At 39.7% G+C, this 24,471-nt stretch overlaps 1 long non-coding RNA gene across 1 annotated transcript; it reads left to right on the forward strand.

The window, feature by feature from the left end:
- The first annotated feature begins 4,438 nt into the window (after nucleotides 1–4,438).
- LOC130543193 (uncharacterized) lies at nucleotides 4,439–19,482 on the forward strand. Its single transcript, XR_008958353.1, has 3 exons — nucleotides 4,439–4,564; nucleotides 15,498–15,578; nucleotides 16,902–19,482. It is a non-coding gene; the product is annotated as an uncharacterized LOC130543193 (long non-coding RNA).
- Nucleotides 19,483–24,471: the final 4,989 nt, after the last annotated feature.

Below are 24,471 nucleotides of genomic sequence, written 5' to 3' on the forward strand. Positions count from 1 at the left end.
GAGGATGAATAGGCGGAACACAGGAGAATTTTAGGGCAGTGAAACTATTCCGTTGATACTCTTTGTCTTACAGTATCAATTTCTCCTTTTCTGGAGCATTCTCATCAGCATACTAACATGCTCTAAAATCTTCCATCTTGAAAAACCAAAAACATCCCTCTCCCAGGGCCCAGCATTCCCATCTGGCTATGCCTCAAAGTCTTGCTCCACTTCACGTGCAGACTTCTTGAAAGCTGTCCATATTTACCGTGCCTACTTTCTTCTTCTCTCCCCCACCTTTTCTAAGGGGATTTTGGTCCTCACTACTCTCTGAAACTGCTCCTGCCAAGGTCACCTGTTAACCCCACAAGGTCAAATGCAATGACCACTTTCTTGTTCACTCTTACGTGACCTTTCAGTGCATTTGACATGTCCTCTTTCTTGAAATACTCCTCTTCTTGCAGCTACCCTGAGAGCATGAGGACACCCTTTCTGGTTTTGTCACACCTCATTAGTACACCTCACTACAGTCCCACCCGACTGCTTCTTCGCCATCTCCTTTGCTGGCATTTCCTTATTTGCTTTCCCTCAACTTGCTGGTGTCCCCAGGGCTCAGTCCTAGGCCCTTTCCTCTATTTTACTCTCCTCCTAGATGAACCATTGATTCCCATGTTTTCTCTTCTCCCATATGCCAATAACCTCTTTTCTGCGTGTGAGGGTCTCTGACTCCAAGCTTTAGGCTTCTGATATCAGCCTGAGGGCAGGTGGTAGACGTGGAGTGTGTCTCTTCTCCTGTACCACAACAATGGCTCTCCTGCCTGGTCAGAAAACTAAGATCTGTCTTGAGACAAAATAAATTAAATAAAGTAAAATTTATGATTTGGAAAGACTATTACTTATTAAATAAGATTTCTTACGATAAATTATTTTATAATTTCGGCATAAAAAAGCTCATTTCTTACCACAATAGTCAAATGCATTGCAGTTTGTTTTAGTTTCAAATTTCCTGGCTCTAAATACAAAAGTGAACTCGAGTCACCCAGAGCACACATTTTCCGTGTGTGGCCCGCCTTCCCTTTTCCCCCAATTTTGGAGTTGGAAACACCTTAAAAGGAAAAAAATAAACTCCACTTTGGGCAAAGTGAAGCAAAAATGTAAACCGCATCTTATGCGATCTTGAACAAATGTATGTTTCCCATCATCACGTTTCGTGGTTGGGAGAAGGCTCTTGAGAGAAAATGGGGAAAAGAAATAGAAAAATATCAAAGCACATGCATAAAATCATAAAAATAGAAGAGACGGCTGTGTGAGACCTTAAAAAAAAATAGACTGATCTATTTCTCATGCCAGCTGAATTTTTAGCATCTCTAAGAATATGTTGGTAAGAATAAAAGATGGGCTTTCTCCATCAAGCTTCCCAGTCTCTGCTGAGTTCAGGTTGCTATTTACTCTCCATCTTTTCAGACAATTGGTTCAAACCCTAATTCAGTCCTCCTGCCCAGAGGACTTAGCCCTTCAGCAAAATTTCACAATCGCCACTCTGCCTTCCCAAGCAAAGGAGATATTCTCTCCCCCATCCCCCCATCCCCCACCTCCAGATCTGCCCAAATGGCTAGTTAATACCCAGAAATTCCTTCAGAAGTGCCCAAACATAGAAATGACAAACTTTAGAAGAGCTGTAATTATGAATCAATGTGGGGTTGCTAGTAGGTTTAAGAAGGAGAAAAAAGGATATTGTTGTGGAAGTTAATACTGGGGGCAAGTTGCTGTTTTCATGCTATCTTCTGGAAAATGTCTCTATTATGCCTTGCTCTCAATTGCAGAGGTGGGCTTGGGGTGAAGAAGTGAAAGAGAGGGTGTTTCTTAAGTAAGATCATACAACATGCATTTCATTGTCTCTGAAACAACTGGTCCTATCAGTTTATTATTTAAATTTTGTGTTTTACAGCCATAATCTGTGAGGTTATAACCTTTAGGCTATATGCAAAGGCATAAGAACACATCAAGGAAAGATACAAACCTCCCTATCCCTGCTCTCAAAGACTTTTGCAGAGAGGCAGGTAGCATAAAGAAAAAGGTTGTTAAGCAATGCAAGTCTAAGGAGCATGTAGTAAATTCTTCCACAGAGCAAACAGTGCGTGATCAGAAAATAGGGTAATGAATAAGATTGAAGCTGGGCAAATCAATGCTGAAGTCAACAGCAGGAAGAGCAAAAAGAAGTTGGGGAACAGTTAGTGGGCACTGCAGTCTTAATGAGCTCTGGGAATTTGGGGGAAAGTGTCAAACTATTATTGAGCCAGAGAGAAATTTGGCTATGCCTAAGAATGGTAATTACTGGAAGGTGGAGTCTGACAAGAAGAATGAGGCAAGTAAGTTGGAGTTCAGATCTCTTTTCCTTTCTCCGTTATTTTGAACAGCTTTATTGAGATATAATTTACATACCATAAAGTTCACTTGTTTAACATTTATAGTGGTTTTTACAGAGTTGTACAATCACCGAAATCTATTTTAGGACTTTTTTTTTTTTAAAGATTTTATTTATTTATTCAACAGAGATAGAGACAGCCAGCGAGAGAGAGAACACAAGCAGGGGGAGTGGGAGAGGAAGAAGCAGGCTCATAGCGGAAGAGCCTGATGTGGGGCTCGATCCCATAACGCCGGGATCACGCCCTGAGCCGAAGGCAGGCGCTTAACCGCTGTGCCACCCAGGCGCCCCTAGGACATTTTTAACATCCCCCAAAGAAACCCCAGTACCATTAGCAGTCATTCCTGTTCTCTCCTCCCCCAGCACCTGTGTCCATGGATCTTCTATTCTGGCCCATTTCATATAAATGGAATCATGCAATATATGGTCTTTTGTGACTGGCTTCTTTCACTAGGAATCAATCACATTTACAAGGTTCATTCATGTAGTAACATATATAAATTCTTCATTTCTTTTGTGGACAAATAATAATCCATCGTATGTATGGGTATGCCACATCTAACTTATGATGGCATCAGTTGATAGGCATTTGGGCTGTTTCAACTTTGGGGCTATTATGAATAATGCTACTATGAACATTCATGTACAAGTTTTTATGTGGACATATTTTTTTTTCATTTCTCTTGGGTAGATAACCAAAAATGAAATTTCTAGGTCATTGGTGACTCTATGTTTAACATTTTGGGGAACTGCCAAACTATTTTCCCAAGTGAGTGCACTATTTTACATTTCCACCAGCAATGCATGAGAGTTTCAATTTCTCCACATCCTTGTCAACACTCGTTATTGTCTGTCTTTTGATGTTAGCTATCTGAGTGGGTGTGAAGTGGTATCTTATTGTGGTTTTGATTGGCATTTTTATAATGACTAATGAAATTGAGCGTTTTCTAGTGTACTCGTTGGCCATTTTTCCTGTCTCTTTTGTCACTACACATACATTCATTCTTCCTCAATCCTCCATCCTCTCTTTTCTCTGGAAATCTGGCACAAAACATGGATGCACAGGACCTATATGTTCTTTGATGAAGCTATCTTCCAAGGAAACTCAAGGACAAGTTCATTACTATTGATTCTGGACAACTGAAATTACTAAATTTGGTTTAATTCAAGCCAAGAGACTTTTATTAAGTGCTTTGGTGGCATTTGTGTTCAAACTACTGGAATATTATACACTTACTGACTGTAAGGCTTGAAATTTACTAGAAACTGTAAGTTAAATCCATCAGTAAGCATAAAATAAGGAAGAATGAAGTAAATGTCATAAGAAAAGGACAAAAGTATGCTATCTATGAGTGAAGTGAAAACCTTCAAAATACACTTACCTTTGGTTGAACAATCCATTACTAGAAATTACCCTAGAGAAATGATTGCCTATTTCCATAAATGCTTAGGTGTGGTGGTCTTTGTGCGAGTGTTATTTCTAATTGTACAAAATCAAGCAGTTTGATAGGTAAGTAAATAAATTATGATGTATCCACAGAGTAATTAAGCATTTATTTAAAATAATTTACAAATATGTTTATTCTATAACATGCAGAAATTATGGGTAATCTCCAGTGGCCAGAAAAAAAGAAATGAAATCCAGAGCAGTAAACAGGAAAGCTGGTGCTGCAGTTGGCCTGAGGAGAAGGGGTTGGGGAGGGGCTGTTAGTTTGTTTTGTAGGGATTTGGGTTTTGACACTCACGTGGCGACAGGCGACGAGAGCTAGAGTACCTGACCACGGAGCGTCCGGCCAACTCCTTGAAGGACTACAAACCCAGGATGGGGGGAGAATAGGGAAAACTCTGCCCAGCAGCAGAAGTGACATGGAACCATGTGGCTTGGTTAGTCTCTGGGTAGAAACAATAAATATATTTTGAAAATTTGTAATCATGGACCTATAACTCCTGTAGGATTAGGGCCCAAATTATACTGCTTAAGTTCAAGACCCCAAGGAAGGACATTAAAAAATATATATATATCTCCTTCGCAGAGGCCCCAGGGCACCTGTCAGAAGACAAGAGAAGTGTGCTCTGAGGACACATGTCTGCAATGCAGAATGCACCTGGTCACCAGCAGGTCAAGTTCAAGGAGGAAAAGCACATGATCCACAATTCCAGGTCAGTTTCTTCTACTTCATAGATTTTTTTTTTTCTTACAAGATTCTTCACTTTCCAGAAGTCTGAAAAGAAGAATCAAACTCATTCTTATCACTTTCATCTTTAAATGTTCCTTCTTGTTTCTTTCTGGCAGGCTTGGGAATCCTGCCGCCGTTAAACGGTAAAATCATGACAAGTCTGTGTCAGTGAGGATGATTTCTGAGTGGAACTGCATGTGCTCTTTTAATTGGCTACAAAATAGCCTGCCAGAATTATCCATCAGCTCGGGAACCAGTTTTCTGTTTTGTTTTTTAAATGTCCTTGCTTATGCTTTCTTGGTCGCTGGCGTTGTGAGATTACCCATTTGTTTGTGGTTGTAGGTGCTTCTATTTTATACCCACTTCTTTGAACCTTTGTCGTCTGTTTGATTCATTGCAGGGCAGTTTGGTTTTGCAGATCCCCACCACTGTACCTGCAATGCTTTGCTTTGCAACATTGACTCAGCTTTGTCCTACCTCTCCCCCACCCCCTACCCCCCACCCCCGCTCTCAGGTTCTCCTTGGTGTTTACAACAGGGACACATTCTTCAGCTATCGTTACACATCCTGCTTCAGCCATCGGTATTTTTTCAGAGGAGTTAGTGCGATTTAATTCATGACCTGTAAAAAATATTAGTATTCTTGTTGTGATGACACCACCACTACTCTGGAACATTCTGCTCTAGGTTTCTGCTGACTTGGACTTCTTCGGTGGTGGTGTAACATATTTGAACAGAAACTCCAGTTTTTTGAAGGTTTGTTTGTTGCTTGAGAAACGCACCTGGCGTTTTAAGTCCTGTTTAATACTCTTGCAGATGATTTTACTTTAAAGTCTTGGTTTAAGCTTGGAGGTGGTGTCCTCGACAACAGGGGGCCCCTTAGATTGCAATGTGGACAGGAAGAAGCAGGGAAATGATGTCTTGCAAGGGACTCCTTAGGGTCATGGAGACGATTCACCTGAAGAACAGAACACCCAGGAAAGTCGTAAGGACTGTCCCCAAATACTGGGATCACAGGGGAGGGGAGGGATAATTAAGGCAGAAGTTGTAGCTTTAATATGTGGAGGAAAACGGGAACCAGGACTGCACAGCAGCCACAGAGATGACTTTGCAGGAGAGCGCTTTCCAACTAACAGCGGGGTTTGAAGGATCAGGCACAAGCTTCGAGTCCAGATGCGGGGCTTCGCTCCCTTTTCCACCTGCACAACACACATTCCATGGAAGGAAGAAAAAAATAAGTGTGTGAATTATATACGCGGTTCTCTTAAAATTTAATTGATTTAATTATGAGAGGAAGCTTGGAAATTGGGTGCCATTATATTTTACGCTCTCTTTTTTTGTCCCTTACTTTAGGGGAGGAGAATTTTGTGATGTCTCCAATATTCTTTTTATGATTTAAATGTCCTTACCCTGGGGGGATCGTGTGGAAAAAGAAGACAGCACTTTGGACAAGCAGCTTTTATTTTCTCTTTACTCTTTGGACTAATCATTAAAGTATGCAAATTAAGAAATATGAAGGGTATTTTGTTTCTAAGAAACATAAAGTCACCTAAACAACATATATTAATGCACCCATGGATATGATCGGCTCCTTGTTTTTTCAACTCTTAAAGAAATTTAGTTACGGTTTCTTTTCTTTTTCTTTTTTTTTTTTTAAAGATTTTATTTATTTATTTGACAGAGATAGAGACAGCCAGCGAGAGAGGGAACACAGGCAGGGGGAGTGGGAGAGGAAGAAGCAGGCTCCCAGCAGAGGAGCCTGATGTGGGGCTCGATCCCAGGACCCTGGGATCAGGCCCTGAGCTGAAGGCAGACGCTTAATGACTGAGCCACCCAGGCGCCCCTAGTTACGGTTTCTAAACCAGAGTTTAGAAAGTTTAGAAAGTTTCTCATATAAAGAGAAGCCCTTGTAGGAAAGCAAAACCAAACAAAGCAGAAAGAAGAACAGCAAAACCCTGAGTAGAAGTCCGTTGTGCCATTCTTCCACAATGGGGCACTCTTGAGTTTTGCAAGTTGCCCTTTTAACGGGCAGAAAGGGAACCTTGATAGAAATGATCACTTAAAAGGTAATGCTTTGGTTTCCTACAATGAGTTATGTAATATGTATTTTTCTTAAGTGAGGATGACAAGTCCTAACCAAAGAACTGAGTACATATTTGTATAAATTCCCTGCAAAAGTGCTACAATGTCCTGTTGAATGGTACCAGTTGGGCCTGAATTCTTTGGAGATGTGAACAGCATATAGAAATATTTAAATTTGCAAGTGATGTGCTAGGTTAAAATTTTTCCTCTAGGCTTTGCATTTGTGAATACAGGAAGAGTTATTTCAGTCATTAAGCTATTTTTAAGTATCCCAAAGGCCCCAAAGGCCCATTGACTTTAGGTCTTTTCAAAAATAATGCTGTGTACCAATATTAGGTTGGGAGAAATAGCCTGTGAATCCAAGTAATTCGGTGAAGTAGCAAACAGTCTGTCTGGCGTTGTAGATGTAGACCGAATGATTCACTTATTGGTTCTATTTTCCTTAAAACTTTTTCTTTTGTCATCGTTAATGAATATATGTAGGTATATATTTTTCTTACTAATGTTTTTGTTTCCTTTTGGATAAAATAGCTCTTGCGTGAAAGAGCAATTTTGAAAAGAAAGGAGAAAAATGAATGTGTTATGGAAAACAAGTTTTTGTACCTACGTATTACTTCAGAGAGGGGAAAAATGTACTCTGGGGGCATCTTGCTCTATCCGTCTTAGCCTGTTGTCAAATCACTGACTCAGGGGTGAACTCATTGGAGAAACACGTGGTGCATTGAGGTAGCAGGAGAGAACGAATGGAAATCTATACTAGAGACGGTGTAATCATTTCGTAAGCGTTTCACTTACTCTTAGCTGCCTCTTGTGACTCTCCCAGTCCTTGCTGATCTTATAGAAGGATGGTATTTAGAGACAGGAGAAATTTCAGAGGACACTCAATCCACACATTGCATCCAATAGGATCTTAAGTATCCCAGAAAGAAAGACATTTGGCTTTGGCTTGCCTACAACGCTGGGAAAGGACATTTTGCCTGCCAGGGCAATCTCTTCCAATGGTGAATTTGTAAAGGTCTTGTTCCTGTGGCCTTGGAAGTATACGTCATCGTTATGTTATTTCAGATTTGCTGGCCTCTGAGTGACCTCATAGTTGCAATAGCTCTTACCATCTATCTCCCTTCTGTTATGTGAGCTCCTGTAAGAGAGGACAGCTCCTTGTCATTGTCATGTCCCTATCACAATGCCTGCAAAATTGTAACCATCGAAGAAATGTTGGTTGCTGTATTAATATTTCTGGGGACTGGAATGGTTTATGACTCCAGACTCTCCACCACTGTTCTGTTACTATTCTCACCTGAGCATAATGGAACTGGTCCTTAAAGAGTATCATATGCATATAGGGGCGCCTGGGTGGCTCAGTTGGTTAAGTATCTGCCTTTGGTTTGGGTCATGATTCCGTAGTCCTGGAATCAAGTCCCACATCAGGCTCCCTGCTCAGTGGGGAGTCGGCTTCTGCCTCTCCCTCTGCCCCTCCCTCACTAGTGCACGTCCGCTCTCTTTCTCTCAAATAAATAAATAAATAAAATCTTTAAAAAAAGAATATCACATGCATGTACCAACTAGAGCTAATTTAATGGGTAGAAGGAGAGCAGAAATCTTCTTACATTTGCTACTTAGTTTTTTTAAGATTTTATTTATTTCTATTTTTTTGCTACTTAATTTTTTTCTTATCCTAAAAGTAAAATTGGTTCATTGGCAAATATTTGTAAAATACAGAGGAGTATTAAGAATAAAATGAAACAAAACAAACTGAGGGCCTCAGAGAGGAAGGGGGTGGGGGAATGGGATAGACCGGTGATGGGTAGTAAGGAGGGCACGTATTGCATGGTGCACTGGGTGTTATACGCAACTAATGAATCATTGAACTTTACATCGGAAACTGGGGATGTACTGTATGGTGACTAACATAATATAATAAAAAAACATTAAAAAAAAAATAAATATAAAGAATTTCATACTCCAAAAAAAAAAAAAAGAATAAAATGAAACAACTTGTATTTGTATCCCTCAGAGGATTCCATTTTGCATGCATATATATGTATGTGCCTCTCTGTGTGTGTGTGTGAGTTTGTGTGTGCGTGTGTGTGAGTGTGTGTGTGAGCGTGTGTGTACATCCTGAGAATGTGCCTTGCATCTCTTCTTGAATGTGTGAACCTTTGTCTTTGGGAGTCACAGAATGTGAAGCAACATAAAAAGTGCCACTTAATATTTTATTTTCATAAAAATATTGTTATAATCTATATTTAATATAATGGAATGATAATGTGAATAATAATTGATTTATTTTTTCTCCCCATACTTCCTGCTACCCTGTAATCTTTCCTCAGATGGGTCAAGAGACAGGAAGCCTCCTTTCAAGGGAAGCTTTTTAATTTCAAAAGCTATAATCCAGGTGTGACACCAAGGGATCAGGGAAAAAATATGTGGTCAACTCTACTCTCCCCAATACTTTTTCCCCTTTCCACTACAAATGTGAGGAAATATGACAAAAGTTATGTTAGGAAGTATAACAAAAGAAAGATCTCAATCCAGCTGTAAAAATAACAGAAATTATAAAAATTAGCTTCAAAAGAAATGTGTAGGACTAACATACAGAAAATTGTTATAAAAATTACTCTACTGAGGCTCTGGAAAGAAGACAGGAGTAAATGTAGGGACCTGTCTCATTCTTGATAGGAAGACTTAATATTACAAAAATGTTAATTCCCCCATAAATTGATTTATAAAGTTCATGCAATCCCAAAGATCAAATGGAAGAACAAACATGCAGGAATATTTGGGAAATTCTGAGTTGGGAGGGGTGGGAAAATGTACTCCACCGCAAACTAAAATGTAGTATGGAACTGTAGAAATGTGTTCCTCGTGCTCCTGGTGTGAGAATAAGTCAGATCAGTGGAGCAGAAAGGAGATCTAAAAATAGAGTCCAGGGTATGTGGGAGTTTCGCTTCCCCAAATGGACAGCGGTAATTTCCCAATTTTTAGAAAAGATTTTATTTATTTATTTGAGAGAGGGAGAGCGCACAGAGGGAGAGGGAGAAGCAGACCCCCCTGATGAGCGGAGAGCCCCATGTGGGACTCGATCTTAGCACCCTGAGATCATGACCTGAGCCAAAGACAGGCGCTCAGCCAACTGAGCCACCCAGGGGCCCCTCCTCCCAGTTTCCTTTATTGTGGTCCTCCTACTTCTTCTATCCTTTCTCCTCCAAACATCTGGAGTCATTGCCTAGAAACATAACTGAGTTTATGTTTTTAGGGTCGTTCCGTGTGGGGTGCTTGTCCCCTGGCTTTTTGCGAGGGGGACTCGATCTCATTCTTGGAGCTCTGGCTTACATTCAAAGAACTTCCCTCAAGCAGTCTGCTGGAGGAGGCTACCCTGCATCTCCACCCCATCGTCCTCTCTTTGTGCTGTATTTGTTTCCTTCTCGGCACTTTGCAAGTCCTACTTGCTTGTCTGACTGCTGCTTTCTGTCTCCTCCCCACACTGTATGCTGCCCAGTACGGCGCTGCGTGGCAGGGACCGTGCTTTGCTTCTCACTGGGCTTCCGCCCGGGCGCGGTAGGCTTACAATTGATATTTGTTGAGCGACAAAAGGAGTGCGTGCATAAAGGAATAATAAAAGTAGATCTTCAAATCAGGGGGTTATTGAAGAAATGAAGTTTGGGCCACAGGATAGCTCTTTGGAACCAAAAAATTGCGTGAACTCTTTATTTTCTTATAAAGAATTTCTTAAAAATAAATTTAAGATTGACCGAACTTCTAAATTTAAATTGTAAAAGCATAACATCTTATAAAGAAAACATAATTGAATGTTTTTATGTATTTTGTGAGCTCATACATGAGTATGATGATTCTTGGTGAATACATGAACGTGAGACATCCCAGGGGTATCTAAGAATTTGCTTTTTTCTCACATTAAAAGTTAAACATTATTTTCTCTTATGTTTAAATATATGTTTTGCATTTACATATATAAACCTATCAGCAACATCACTGTGTTGTAAGTTGTTGTGTAAGTTGTTGTAATAGAGATGACCCCAAAGGCGGTGGCTTAAGCAAGATAGGAGCTTCTTTTGCTCTTAAAGAAGTTTCCGCGTAGGCAGCTCAAGTTTGGGGGGGTGACCCTGCAGTCTCAACCTGCACCTCCAGCTCCCGGCGGAAGAATGAAGGGTAAAGGGAAATACAGGTCATTTTATTCTATGGTCAACCTGGAAGTTAGTCACATGGACACGATCTGCATCTTTTGGGTTCATATCCCACTTACAGGAACCTGGCCGTGCCGAGCTGCGGCGGAGACTGGGAATGTAGCTTGTAGTTGGGCAGCCTTTTTCCAAGCTCAAATTCAGAAGTTTCATTACCAAAAGACAGGGAGAATGACCACTGATGGATATCTTGGCGTTCGTGCCACAAGAAGGCACTCGACCACAGTACCACCAAGCTTATTTTTTCCTTCTCGTGTTTTGCCTTATATTAGTTTTTTGAATTAGTTTTATCTGGATTTTCCCCTTTCTGAAACTCAAAATTTAAAGTTTACGGCGAGGGTGATGCTCTTCTTGCCAGTTTCATTTCCCCTGGACTTTGCAAAAGTTTTTCACTCCATCTTCTATGAAGAAACCCATTGCCCTTGTACTATGGACAGAACCAGCAAGCCAAACCAGGTGTTTCAGCACATCTACGCTCAATTCTCTGTTTTCAGGATCCTTTTCCTTCTCTCAGAATCATGTCCGTTAACCTGATTTTGTAGAGCAGGGGTCAGCAAACGTTTCCTGTAAAGGATCAGATAACAAATGTTTTAGGCTTTGTGGGTAACATATGGTCTCCAGGGCATAATTTTTTGTTTTGTAACTGTTTAAAATGTACAATTATTGTTAGCTTTCAGACTATACGAAAACAGACTGCTGAACTGCTTTTGGTGCATACTGTAGTTTGCTGACCCCTCTTGTAGAGCAACGAATGGCAATGTGTGTCTGTATATATCTCCTGACCAGTGAGGGAGTGGCAGTTACAGCGTTCCTGCACCAGGTGATGTATACCAAAGAACTACAGGGACATCTTGCTACATCTGAGCAAAGACTGTAACTTGATATATGTACGCTTGCTGCTAAACACTGAGTCTGATGGCCAAAAATTATGATATAGTCAGTATCATAAAGCTTTATGTTTTTTTAAATATTTTTGTTTATTTATTTTAGAGAAATAGAGAGAGAACATGAGCAGGGAGGGGGGGGGAGAGAGAAGGAGAGAGAAAATCCGAAGCAGACTGCAGACACTGCATGGAACCTGGCCTTGGCGCTGGATCCCAGGACCCTGAGATCATGACCTGGGCCAAAATCGAGAGTCGGACACTTAATTGACTGAGCCACCCAGGCACCCCATAAACCTTTGTGTTCTATTTATCATATATCACCAGATGAAAGTCAGTTTGTCACATATATCTCAGTGCCTTTTTAAATGTTATAAACATCAAGCTATCTATACATATCTTCGTTAGAAATCTGCTGATGATACCCTAGGAGCTGACAATACATAGCTTAGAAATGATTCTCTAATTCCTAATTTAAAATAACTACAGATTGCATTCTCTCTGAATACACATTAAGCCATTCATTATATGATTAAGCCACAAGTGTTTACTGAACAGCTACAATATAGCAGGCACTGTACTAGACAGTGGGACTGCAACAGTGAACAAATAAAGTCCTTATTGTCCAGTAGGGGGAGCTCACATTCTAGAGAAAAGACAGACAGTAACCATAAGCACATTCATTAAACACGTAGGATGCTGCCAAGTGCTATGGAGAAAAATAAAACATGGAGGTAAGGATATGGATACTATTTGAAGGAGCTATCTTAGAGTGGTCAGGAATCTCTAAAATGAGGCGAGAGTTGAACTAATTCCAGAATGCAATCAGGGAGCAAGCTATCCAGGCTCCGAGGGACCAAGTGCAAAGGCACTCAGGCGTGCTCAGGACCAGGAATGGGCCAGCTGTCTAGAGGGGCCAGAGTGAAAGGGAGGGTTTCATAAAGAAGGTCAGAGGGCTAATGAAGCCAGATAGCACAGGGCCTTGTAATATGGGTTGTATTTTGAGTGAGATGCGAAGCCTTTGGAGTGTTTGGAGCAAAGAAGGGTTTCGATCAGACTTAGGTTTTAAAAGGACCACTCCAGTTACTGTGTAGAGAACAGATAAAGGGCAAGAGGAGAAGCAGGGACACCGGGTGGGAGGTTATTGTAACTGTGCAGGTGAGAGATGACAGGGCTTGGACTGGCTGGTGGGAGGCAATGTAACTGTTTTCAAGAGGCTCAGCACGCATGAAGTAAGTTTATCTTTAATTGTGTATATTTCTCATCCTGGAGGAATCCAGTACCGCCTAATTGTCTATCCCAGAATAGGCGTTGGTAACCAAGGTCTCTTTCAATGGAAAACAGGCTAATTAAACTAGGATTTATTATGGTTTACTTATATCTCAAAATCTAGACAGTGCCATATTATTATTACTAATAAAGAATCCTGGCTATAAATTAGGATGACTTCATGAGGCAGTGTTTCCTTTAATATTGAAAGAGTTGATGGAATGCTCTTTGGAGCTGAGTTATGTAGAACACTAATCTTTCAGCAATGGCTTGATTTTCAATCCCCTATTTACATCACTGCGTTGCTTTGCAGCAATAAGGAATGAACACAAACAAATGTAACTCTATGCTTAACAATGCAAGGCAACAACTGCATATAAACAAAGCTAAGCTCACCGTGGATCTTCAATTAATTGTTATGAATGACAACTGAGTGATGAATTTTAGCATTTAAAAATTAACACATTCAAGGGCTGAGGACATCATAGTAAATTAGAGGACTCTGAATACCCTCCAAGTTAGCGTATTTTTCTTATTTACTGCCAGGAAGTAGTAGGTGCAGAGTAAATGGAAACTTCCATTCTCTGCCATTTTTTGAAGTTCACTTCAGTGACGAGTTTGGAATTTATTTTTTTTCCCCTGTCCAGTGTTCCCCAAACTCACTTACTAGTTGATTTTTGGGTAGTAGCCTCTCTTAAAAAACAAAAAGAGAGTGTCTTGTCAATGCAGATGGGTCCTTTTGTTAAGACTGACTTCTTATTTTTTAGACAGTTGCAGCTTCCTATAAAGGCAAGTGTACAGACTTAAATATACTATACAGCTTAATTAATTTTTATATATGTATGCACTCATGTAACTACTACCTGGATCTAGATATAACGTATTTATAGCATCCCCAATAACCTTGCATTTCCTAACAGTCAGTACTCCACCGATGGAAACCATATTCTGACCTCTGGCTCCGTAGTTTTGCCTTTTTTTGAACTTCGTACAAATAAAATTATATAGTACGTATTCTTTTGTATCTGGTTTCCTTGACTCAATGCTATGTAAAATTTGTCCAAGCTGTCACATGTAGCAGAAGTTCCTTTTTTTTTAACCGCTGTTTTGTATTCCATCATGTAAATACACCACAATTTACTTATTATCCATTGCAGTGTTGATGGACTTTGCTAGTCTCCAGATTGGGGCTAATAGGAATAAAGCTGCTATGAATACTCTCGTACATGTCTGATAAGGAATATGCTTACTGATGTATGTTGACTCTATACCTGGGGTAGAATGCTATGTCAGAGGGTCTCTGCATTGCTGACCAAGGACAAATTATTGCCAGAGAGACAATACTGTTCGATTGTATGAAAAGAATGTGATAGAATGTTTAATTGGATTATTTGGAATTATTTGCTTGGTTATTATTTTTCTTTTTACAAAAATAAAAAGTGAGGAACCACACTGAGATATGACCCCACAACCATTAGGATGGTCACTATCAAAAAAACAGTAAATACTGCCGCAAGCAAATTTTCACTCAGTGTTGTCTACACAGAGGACAGAAATTGGGATGTCTGATTAAAATCATAATAAGGGGCGCCTGAGTGGTTTAGACGGTTAAGTGTCGGACTCTTGACTTCGGCTCAGGTGATGATCTCAGGGTTGGGAGATTGAACCCCACATTGGGCTCTGTGCTGTGGGTTCTCTTTCTCCCTCTGCCTCTCCCTTCCCCCTCAAATAATCATAATAAAGTTTATTTCTAATTATTTTTTTAAAAAAGCAGTAAATAACAAGTGTTGGCAAGGATATGGAGAAATTGGAACCCTTGCACCCTGTTGGTGGGAATAGAAAATGGTGCAGCTGCTATGGAAAATGATATGGAGGTTCATCAAAAAATTAAAAATAGAATTACCATGTGATCTAGCAATTCCACTCTGGTTCTATTCCCCAAAGAATTGAAAACAGGATTTCAAAGAGATATTTACACACCATGTTCATTGCGGCATCATTCACGATAGCCAAGAGGTGGAAGCAACTAAAATGTCCATTGAAGATGCATGGATAAAGAAAATATGGTCTATATATATATATCTGTACAATGGAATATTATTCAGCCTTTAAAAAGAAAGAAATCCTACAACATGGATAAACCTTGAGGATGTTATGCTAAGTGAAACAAGCCAGTTACAGAAACACAGATAAAGTATGTTTGCACTGATGTGAGGTCGTTGCGAATAGTCAAAATCACAGACAATAGAGAGCAGAACAGTAGTTGCCAGAACTGGGGAGAGGGGGGGAAAGGAGCTATTATTCGGTGGATGTAGAGTTTCAGTTTTGCAAGGTGAAAAAGTTCTAGAGACTTGTCGAACGATGTGCATATAGTTCACATGACTGCACTGGACGCTTAAAAACGGTTCAGAGGGTGAACAAAAAAGTTAGATGTTACAGTAACCTTATAGCTTGGACTGAAAAATATTCCTCTCTGCTTTCAGGCAGACATGTCTTCAAGAAATGAGATGCAGACTGGTGTCTAGCAGATTCCCATGGTTCATAAGCTGCTGTAGAACACAAAGGTATTTGCTCACATAGGCTTCTCTGCTTCCTTGTTACCACCACATGGATCGTTTGGGTGGGGGGAAATAAGGCTCTTGCTACTGAACAAAATTTGAAAAGTAATTTATTTTTAAAGATTTAATTTATTTATTTGACAGAGAGACAGCCAATGAGAGAGGGAACACAAGTAGGGGGAATGGGAGAGGAAGAAGCAGGCTCCCAGCGGAGGAGCCTGATGTGGGGCTCGATCCCAGAACGGCGGGATCATGCCCTGGGCCGAAGGCAGACGCTTAACGACTGAGCCACCCAGGCGCCCCTGAAAAGTAATTTTTTAGAAGATAGTAGGGAGTTACGGCTGATTTACAGAGATTAATAATTTACACGTACAGGATAATTATTTTTGAGTTCCCTCTGATTAAAGGAATCTATTTTTGCATTTCTGATCTTTGCACAAAACAAAAAACTCTGAAGTTACAGTGACTCATAGATAACCTTAGTGAAGCATTCAGCCCATGACCTAGCAGGTCGCAGGGTGTCGGTAGATGTGATGGGGTGTGACGGCCTCTCGACAACAGCTGTGCTGGCGCTAAGGCCCGCCGCTGAGAAGAGACCCACGTCACAGGGGAGCTTCTGCCTGCAGCTCCGGGGGGGCACGAGAGCTGCAGAGCAAAGTGAGGCTTTAGCAAGCCATCGGAGCTTTCCCCAAAAGGTCATGAATTTAGGGAAGGCAGAGAGCATCGTAGGCACGCAGTTGCTGATGAGGGCTGGCTTTCCAGTCAAGGATTATTATTGGCCCTTAATTGTCCTAGACTCTGTTTTCTGAGTTGATCTTACTTGAAAGCAGAATGGGCTATTCCGATGCTCAGAAAGAGTTGCCATTTAGTATTAGGGAATTTGTGAATCTGCTTTTGTCTCTCTTGGGGCATGAGCCTTTGGGTTCATCCTGGTGTACTCCTTGACCTTGGGCCACATGCTGCCTGCCTGACCCTTGCCGTAGGGCCCAGGATCTAATTTCAGAGTTAAAGATTAGAATGTTGCCTCTATTTTACTACTTCTTAAATAGACCCAGATAATAACATCATAATGGCTAAAATAAGCAGCATTATTTTTCTCATTGGTACTGTAATTTTCCATAAAGCAGATAATCTACATTGTAAAATTGTAATATTGTACATTTTTGGTGGGACTAAATAAAGTTATTTTCATTTAGAATTTTAAAAATATCATAAGCATTTTGTATTTTTTCCCTGAATTTATTTTTTTCTCTCCTTTTTTTTCTTTCCTTCCTCTCTGTCTCTCTCTCTCTGTCTTTCTGTCTTCCCCCAACCACCCCCCCGACTTAGATACCAATTGAGTCAGTTTGGAATACAATTTGAGCCCCAGAATCAGACAATCCCAACGGGGCTCTCCCTAGTTGTATAAATCTTCCCTCTTAAGCCATCTGTTTCTCCTCTTATAAAATAAAGATGGGAACAGTGTGTCTTTTAGAGTCTTCTGAGGATTATGATGATCACATAGACATTTTGTGCCTGGCTTATAGTAAGCACTTGATACATGGTGGCTCCTGTATATTATTAACATGCTGGGACCACATAGTTTATACAACATCAGGAACACTGATCTGCAGTAAGAAAACAAAAAGGGAAAGCTCATAAGCTAAAATCAAAGCTAAATGAAAAAGCTTAAATGATGGCAAAACTGTTGCGAGAGATCTTGAAACTGCAAATTAGATACACAGGAAACAAGTGAGAAGTAGGAAAAATACATACTTTTAGTCAATGAAATAACAAGAAGATTGTTGCATTAAATGCATAAAAATTAGGCCATAAGCTAAGCAAGAGAATTTTCCTAACCATGATCCCCATTTACATACGTAAGACTGGTTTAGGGGACGATATTTCTTTGAATTGTATGGGAGATAGAAAAAACTGTGAGCTTACGAATCTCCTGGTCCAACTCAATCTTTTCACGGGTCAAGAGACTAGGGTTCTAAGAGGTTGAACACCTTGCCTAAGGTTACACATCTCCCGATGGCAGAGCTAGACCAGAACATGGGTCCTCTGATTGGAGCCCAGGGGGATATCCTACTGGGGCACACAGATTTCAAATTGTGACAAGATCAAAAAACCCAAAGAACTTTCATGCTGGAATGAGAACAACTTTGCCTTCACATCAGGGATCATTTTTTCACCCATGGAATTCAAAGCATTCTAAAGAGATATCATTATACCCATTTTCCAAATGGAAAATAGAAACAGAGATAGGCTCTTGGTTGACTAGCTTTGCAGCCTAGCCTCAGGCACCATAAATAGACCCATCATGCCCATGCCAGCTGCTACGTCAACCTGTGGGACATTCCTGCCCTGACTCTGGGACATCTTACAGCTTGCTTTCTATTGTTTATAGTCCTTCGCCATTGTCTCCTTTCTACCAAATATAAGACTTCCAGAGGAGTATTTTCTGTTGTTCATAGATAGATCTCTAACTTCTTGAACAGTGCCCAGCATGGATTTGACTATCAATGAGAGTCATGCCATTTCTCGAATGAACAAAAAAATTGATAGTCTGGGTTTCTCTGTCTAGCCACTTGAATTGGCAGGTGAATTTTGGGCCATATGTGTAGACTCTGATTTGGAGACCTCTACTATGTATTGTCCAACTCCACGTTCTGCAACCTTGGGTCAAAGGTACCTGCCCTTGGGTCATACCCTGGATTCCAGGATACAACATACTGAGCAACTGAGCACATTCCATGCTCCACTCAAGACTGACGGGAAAGAAGATAAGAGGTATGCTCTAGAAGACTGGACTTCTGTATTTCAGAGCTATAAAAAGGACTCCTCCTATCCTTGTGCATGGTGAGAACTTTGTTGATGCTTCCTTAGTGAGGTCAGTTAAGTCGCCCCTCTGGGAGAAGGAATAAAACCCAACGCTCGTGGACACAAACCCCAGGAATCCAAACAGGGCTTCCCTCCAGTGGAATCAGCCAACCACCATTATCAAGATTAACTCTGCCTTCAGACGGGGTGTGCAAGTTTTCCTTTAGCCTAAAGTTGTACTTGATTTTCATCTGAAGCATACCTCACCAGCATAAGCAGTCTGTTTAACCCCTGATGTCAGAGTTGAACAGCAAAACAGCTTTAGGCTTTTGCTTTGTTTCTTTAAGCAAAACAGCTTCAGTCTCCCTGGTGAAACAGTCCTCCATCAACAACCTCCAGTGTAAACAAAACCGTCCACACTTCCTGCCTTATTGCAGACCTGCTCTAACTCCTGACCGCCAGGTGTTGTCTATAGGCTTCCCCAACAGGGCCTGAGGGTTCACACTAACTTAACTGATGTGGTCACCTTACTAGACGGCATATTTGCCCTCCAAGGCCCCTGAGACTGACCGCTTTGGGGACTTCATGTCATGTCAAAGGTAGGCAGAGTATGACCTTCTTGCAACATACACAAGAAGATCAAATTATATGGGGCCTTGGCATCAACTACAGCTGAAATGGGCCAATCAGGATCTAAGAATTGACCATCCGCAGGCCGAGACAAACCACGCCGGTCACATGCAGATATAGTGGGCGACACGCTGCTTCTGGAGAAAAGGATAGACAAGCCATCCAATGGATCTTCAAGACTGGCAACACTTCTAGGCCTTGGGGACGTTTTCAACGCCCTCTGCTTCAGCCTTGGTTGCTTCTGTTTGTATACTGTCCTGTGATCAACAATAAGATACGAGGTTTAGAAGGGAAGATGCTGATAAGTAAGTTGAAATGAAAACCAGCATCTGCAACATAATGCACATACCTGACCAGGTCTTCTGATGGTCAGATTCCTGCTACATGGCCGCTGGCCACCCCTAGTTGGCAGACCCATCGAAATACCTTGTCAAATCCCCCCAAAATTGGCCTTAATCTCTGACCCCAAGACAAGATAATTATAAGGTTGGGAGGAGTCTTCTCCTAAAGCAATCCTGACCCCTACACAGCTCTAAAGACAGATGGAATAAGTGTGAGGAGCACTGAGTTACTATAATACCTATTGTTGAAGAAAACCATTTCATGGACTTAGAGCATTGGGACAATATTTGTCCCTCACAAATATGTCCTTCCAAAAAAGGAAGTCCTTCCAAAAAAGGAAGTTAAAAAAAAAAAAAAAAGGAAGTAGAGGTGGCTTTTGTGGCTTTGGTGAGGTTTCATCTCATTCTATACCTGTTTCTCTGGTGAACCATTCTGCCATATACTTGTTCCTACACTTGTTGGGAAGCTGAAGTGAGTGGGTCATTGATGAGTCTTTAAAGAGAAGACCAACATGACTCTCCCTTCTTCTGCCTGGCCCCCTAGACTAACATGGCAAAAATTCAGATTTTTTCTACAGGTCATCAGGCTTAGACTTAAGACAGGAAGTCTCAAGAATTGTTTTCGCAAATAGCTTATCATCAGAGGAAATGTCAGCTGAGTCAGGAGCATTATTCTTCAAATGGACGTGGGTGTTGAGGGATTTAATTGGGGTGAATAGTTAAACAAGACAAAGATGGTTTTTCCTTGGGGACCCATGTACTCTATAAAAGGGCCAAAATAGAAATGCTTATACAATGACTTTCTTCCTAAAAATTCAGAGCACTTCAGAAATGCCCATTAATTGTATTTTCAGCTCAACTCTGAAGGTTAGTAAACTTATGATGCAAATAGGTTTTCTGGGAAGTTACATATATACCCATAACCCGTTGGATGGCGATGTATAGTCGTTAGAAAAAGTGACCATTTATTGAGTACCATCACCAAATATCACCAAGGGCTGCAAATATGAACCTTGTAGAGGAGAGTTGTGAGATATTTGGAGGGCTTCAAGAATGATCAGCCCACCAAGTCTTCCTGCAAGTTCTATTTTTCAATTTCAATGTTTAAGCACTGGGTATTTTCACTTGTTTGGTCTTGTGTGGAGAGATTTGATGTTAAAGTCTGTTATTATAGTGGGTTTGTATCTTTCCATCTTTTCTGCTTTAGGAAGGTAGATGCTGTATTATCTGGTGTATAGATGTTTATGATGGTCGCGTCTCGGAGTCTTTAACATTATAAAGCAGCCATATCCAAAGCACATTCTATGACATCCAACCACTTTCTGTGGTATCTAATAGAACTTTTGTGATGATGGACATGGTTTTTGCACTGTTTAAATTAATTAATTAAATAAAATTAAAAATTCAGGTCTTCAGTCGCATTACCCACCCTTCAAACGCTCAGTAACTGTAGTCGCTAGCTGCTACGGAATTGGAGAGCGTGGTTATCTAGTATCTTCTTTGTCTTGCTTGATACTTTTTTCTTGAATTCTATCTTGTCTGTTATCAAAGACTCGACCCTTGCTTTCTTTTTGTTTGCTTTTGACTGGCACAATTTGGCTAACATTTTATTTTTAACCTTTCCGGATCACTTTGTCTTAGGCAAGTCTCTTGTACAGAGAACAGAGTTGAATTCTGTTTTTTTTTCTTTAGGTTGAGCCCATTTGCATTTATTGATATAACCTCTATGCTTGATCTTTTTTTCTTTCATTTTTGTACATAGTATAAATACTAATAATGCCATCACTTTTTAGTTCATGTGTACTGGCTTCATGCTCTGAGCTAACTAAAATTAGCTTGCATCCTCTTTCTTCTCTCATCTCTCATCCGCTTTCCAATTTGAGTCAATAATATTATCTTTCTTAGTGTTTGCCTTTATAGTCTTAGGCTTCTACAATTCAGTTTGTCAGCATTAAGTGATATCCTATGACTTCCTCCAACTGCTCATGATGCAATGAACCTTTTACTTACCACATTCTCTGTCCTCTTTTCTCCTCCAGCATTTTATTATGAAAATTTCCAAATTGGCAGTGAAGTTGAAAGAATTTTTACAGTGAACACTGATATACCCACTGGCCAGACGCTATCATTAACATTTTACTATATTTGGTTTATCAGTATGTGTCCACCCATCCATCCTTCTGTCCGTCTGTCAATCCATCTCATTCTTTTATGTACTTCAAAGTAGATTAGTACATTGACCCTTAAATACCTCAGCCTATGTATCACTAACTAGAGTTTAAATATTTATTTAAGGTATTTTCCTTTTGGTGTAAAATGTACATGTTGAAAAGCACCTAAGTCTTCTGTATATCTTTGCTAGTTTTGAAGATTGCATACGTTTGTGTAACCTGATCCCCTAACAAGATATAGAACATTGCCATTGCCCCCAGGACATTCCTTAGTGCTCCTTTCAAGTTAATCCCCACTCATCAATCAGAGGCAAACTTCTGATTTTTTTTCCTATCATAAATTAGTTGTACCTGTTTTAGAACTTCACAGAAATAGAATCAGACAATATGTACAATTTTGGGTAAGGCTTCTTTTGCTCAGCATAATGCCTTTGAGATTCGCTCAGGTGATCGAGTCCTATTTGTTATCCTGTAGTATTTTCTTGTAAGAACATATGGCATTTTGTATATTCTCTTATTAATGCATACTTGGTTTCCATTTTGGAGCTATTATGAGGAAAGCTTCTATGAACATTTTTTAAATGATTTTATTTATTTATTTGAGGGAGAGAGCACAAGAAGGGGGGGCAGAGAGAGAGTGAGGAGAGGGAGAAGCAGACTCCCCACTGAGCAGGGAGCCCAATGTAGGGCTCCATTCCAGGAACTTGGGATCATTACCTGAGCCAAAGACAGCTGCTTGACTGACGGAGACACCCAGGTGCCCCAAGCTTCTATGAACATTTTTGTACAAGCGTTTTTGTTAGCTTTTTAAATTTCTCTTTGGTTGATAACTACAAGTAGAATTACTCGGTCATATGGTATGACATAGGGGTATGTTACTTTGTGAGAAACCTGGGACTATTTCCCGACCAGTTTATATCCACACCAAGAATGCTGTTTTCCTCACATCTTCACCAGTATTTGCTGTTGTTAATCTTTTTAAATTTTAGCCATTCTGGTGAATATATACTGGTATCATATCGCGGTTTTAATTTTAATTTCATTTCATTTCCCTGATGACTAATAACATCGAGCACTTCATTTGCTTACAGGCCATTTGTATATTTTGTTCTATGAGCATGTATTAAAATATTTTGTCCATCTTACAATTGGGTTGTTTGCCTTTTTGTTATTGAATTGTAGGTTTATTTGTTCTAACACACTGGATACCAGTTATTTGTCAGATATATATTTTGTGAATATATTCTTTGTGAATATATTTTGTGAATATTTTCTTCTGTCTGTGGCTTGCTTATTCATTTTCATAACAGTATCTTTTGATAAGGACATGTTTTTTAGTTTGATGACACTTAATTTTTTATTTAAAAAATTGTAGAGTTACTACCTCCAGCAACCTGTCTAGGAAACTTTTGTCTACTCCAAGTTTGAATATGAAATGAGACATTTTCTTATGCTGTCTTCTAAATGCTCTATTGTTTTACCTTTTACACCTTAGTCTCTGATCCATTTTCTCTCCCCTTTCCTCTATATTTTGTTAAAAAAGCTAATGCTATAATGTAAGAATGTATAACATTTGCATATTATTTTTCTAGCCTTATTTTCAAATTTATTTTAGCCCTATTTCTAAGAATTTTTATGCACCCCCCCCACCCCGTTCCTTTGCCAGTATTTCTCCAGTCATCCTGTGGTTGGGTGAAGCTTGTCCTCTAGTAAATTTCTAAGGAAGGGTGCATGGGTACAATATTCTCTGATTCTTAGCCGCCATACTCAAGGGAGAGTTGGGATTGATAAAACATCTTTGGTTCATACTTTCTTGCTTTGATTCATATTTTAAATATGAGTTATTTTCCATTGTTTATTGTTTCTCTGAATCGATTTCAAGTATATAGGCACTGGATGAGAAATCCATTTATTTTAGACTATTTTCTGAAGATCTACATATAGCCATTTCACCTCACCCTTGTCTTCAGGGTCATGTAGAGGGCTGCCTTGTGAATTTCTTTGGTACTGATGGTCAGTATGGATTTCTCCTTTGTAACATTGTGTTTCTGTACGTTTTGAATTTGGGGTACCTGTGAAAGCATATAGCAAATGTAAGGTGTTAAGCAAATATATGCAATAATAATAATATCACTCTGTACTGTTTTTATAGTGAGAGGTTTATATCTAAGAAAGTAGAAGTTTCCCTTAAACAAGACTAGAATTTTAAGGATAGAAATACTAAAAATAATTTATGAGGTTGATAACCCAAAGTCTAGATAATTTAGTTTCTTGTATAAACTTGGGACTCAGGTGTCAATTAAATCCCAATTACTGACTCTTAGGAAAACTCTGGGTCATTACAAGTTGGGTAACAAAGCTGAATTCATGAGGTATGCATTTTTCCCTCCCAATTAAATCTTTCTATATTTGATCCTTCCTTAGCAAGTCCATATAGGAGTATATGAGGAATGAGGAATCCATTATCTCAAAATACAAGAAAGATTTTTAAAAAATCTCTCAGGAATAGGCAAGCCTCAGACACTAGCTTCTGATCTAAATGCGTCAATATGAGATAATCCATGGAATTCAATGTCCTTCTCTATTTATGTAATATGAATATCACAGTATGGTTTCAAACACACATCATTCTGTTTTTATAAAAACAAAATTATGTAATAAGACAGAAGAAAGTAAAAAAAGAATAGGTACTTTATAATATGCTGGAATTATTATTTACTTGTGTAAAGAAGATTAAATTCATATAGCACCATGCTGGCAATGGACGAGCAAAGACTACTAATAAGGGATTTTTGCACATTTCACACAAGTACAAGGCTTTCCATGAAGACAGTAAATCTCTGTTCACTAGGGTAAAAAATAATTAAATCAAATCTTTGCCTTCCATGGAAATTTTAATTTCAAAATGTAAGTGTTTTTTCTTATAAAAGTTATACATGCTTCTAAAATGCA

The sequence above is a fragment of the Ursus arctos genome, unplaced genomic scaffold, assembly GCF_023065955.2.
Source record: "Ursus arctos isolate Adak ecotype North America unplaced genomic scaffold, UrsArc2.0 scaffold_8, whole genome shotgun sequence".
Classification (NCBI taxonomy): Eukaryota; Metazoa; Chordata; class Mammalia; order Carnivora; family Ursidae; genus Ursus; species Ursus arctos.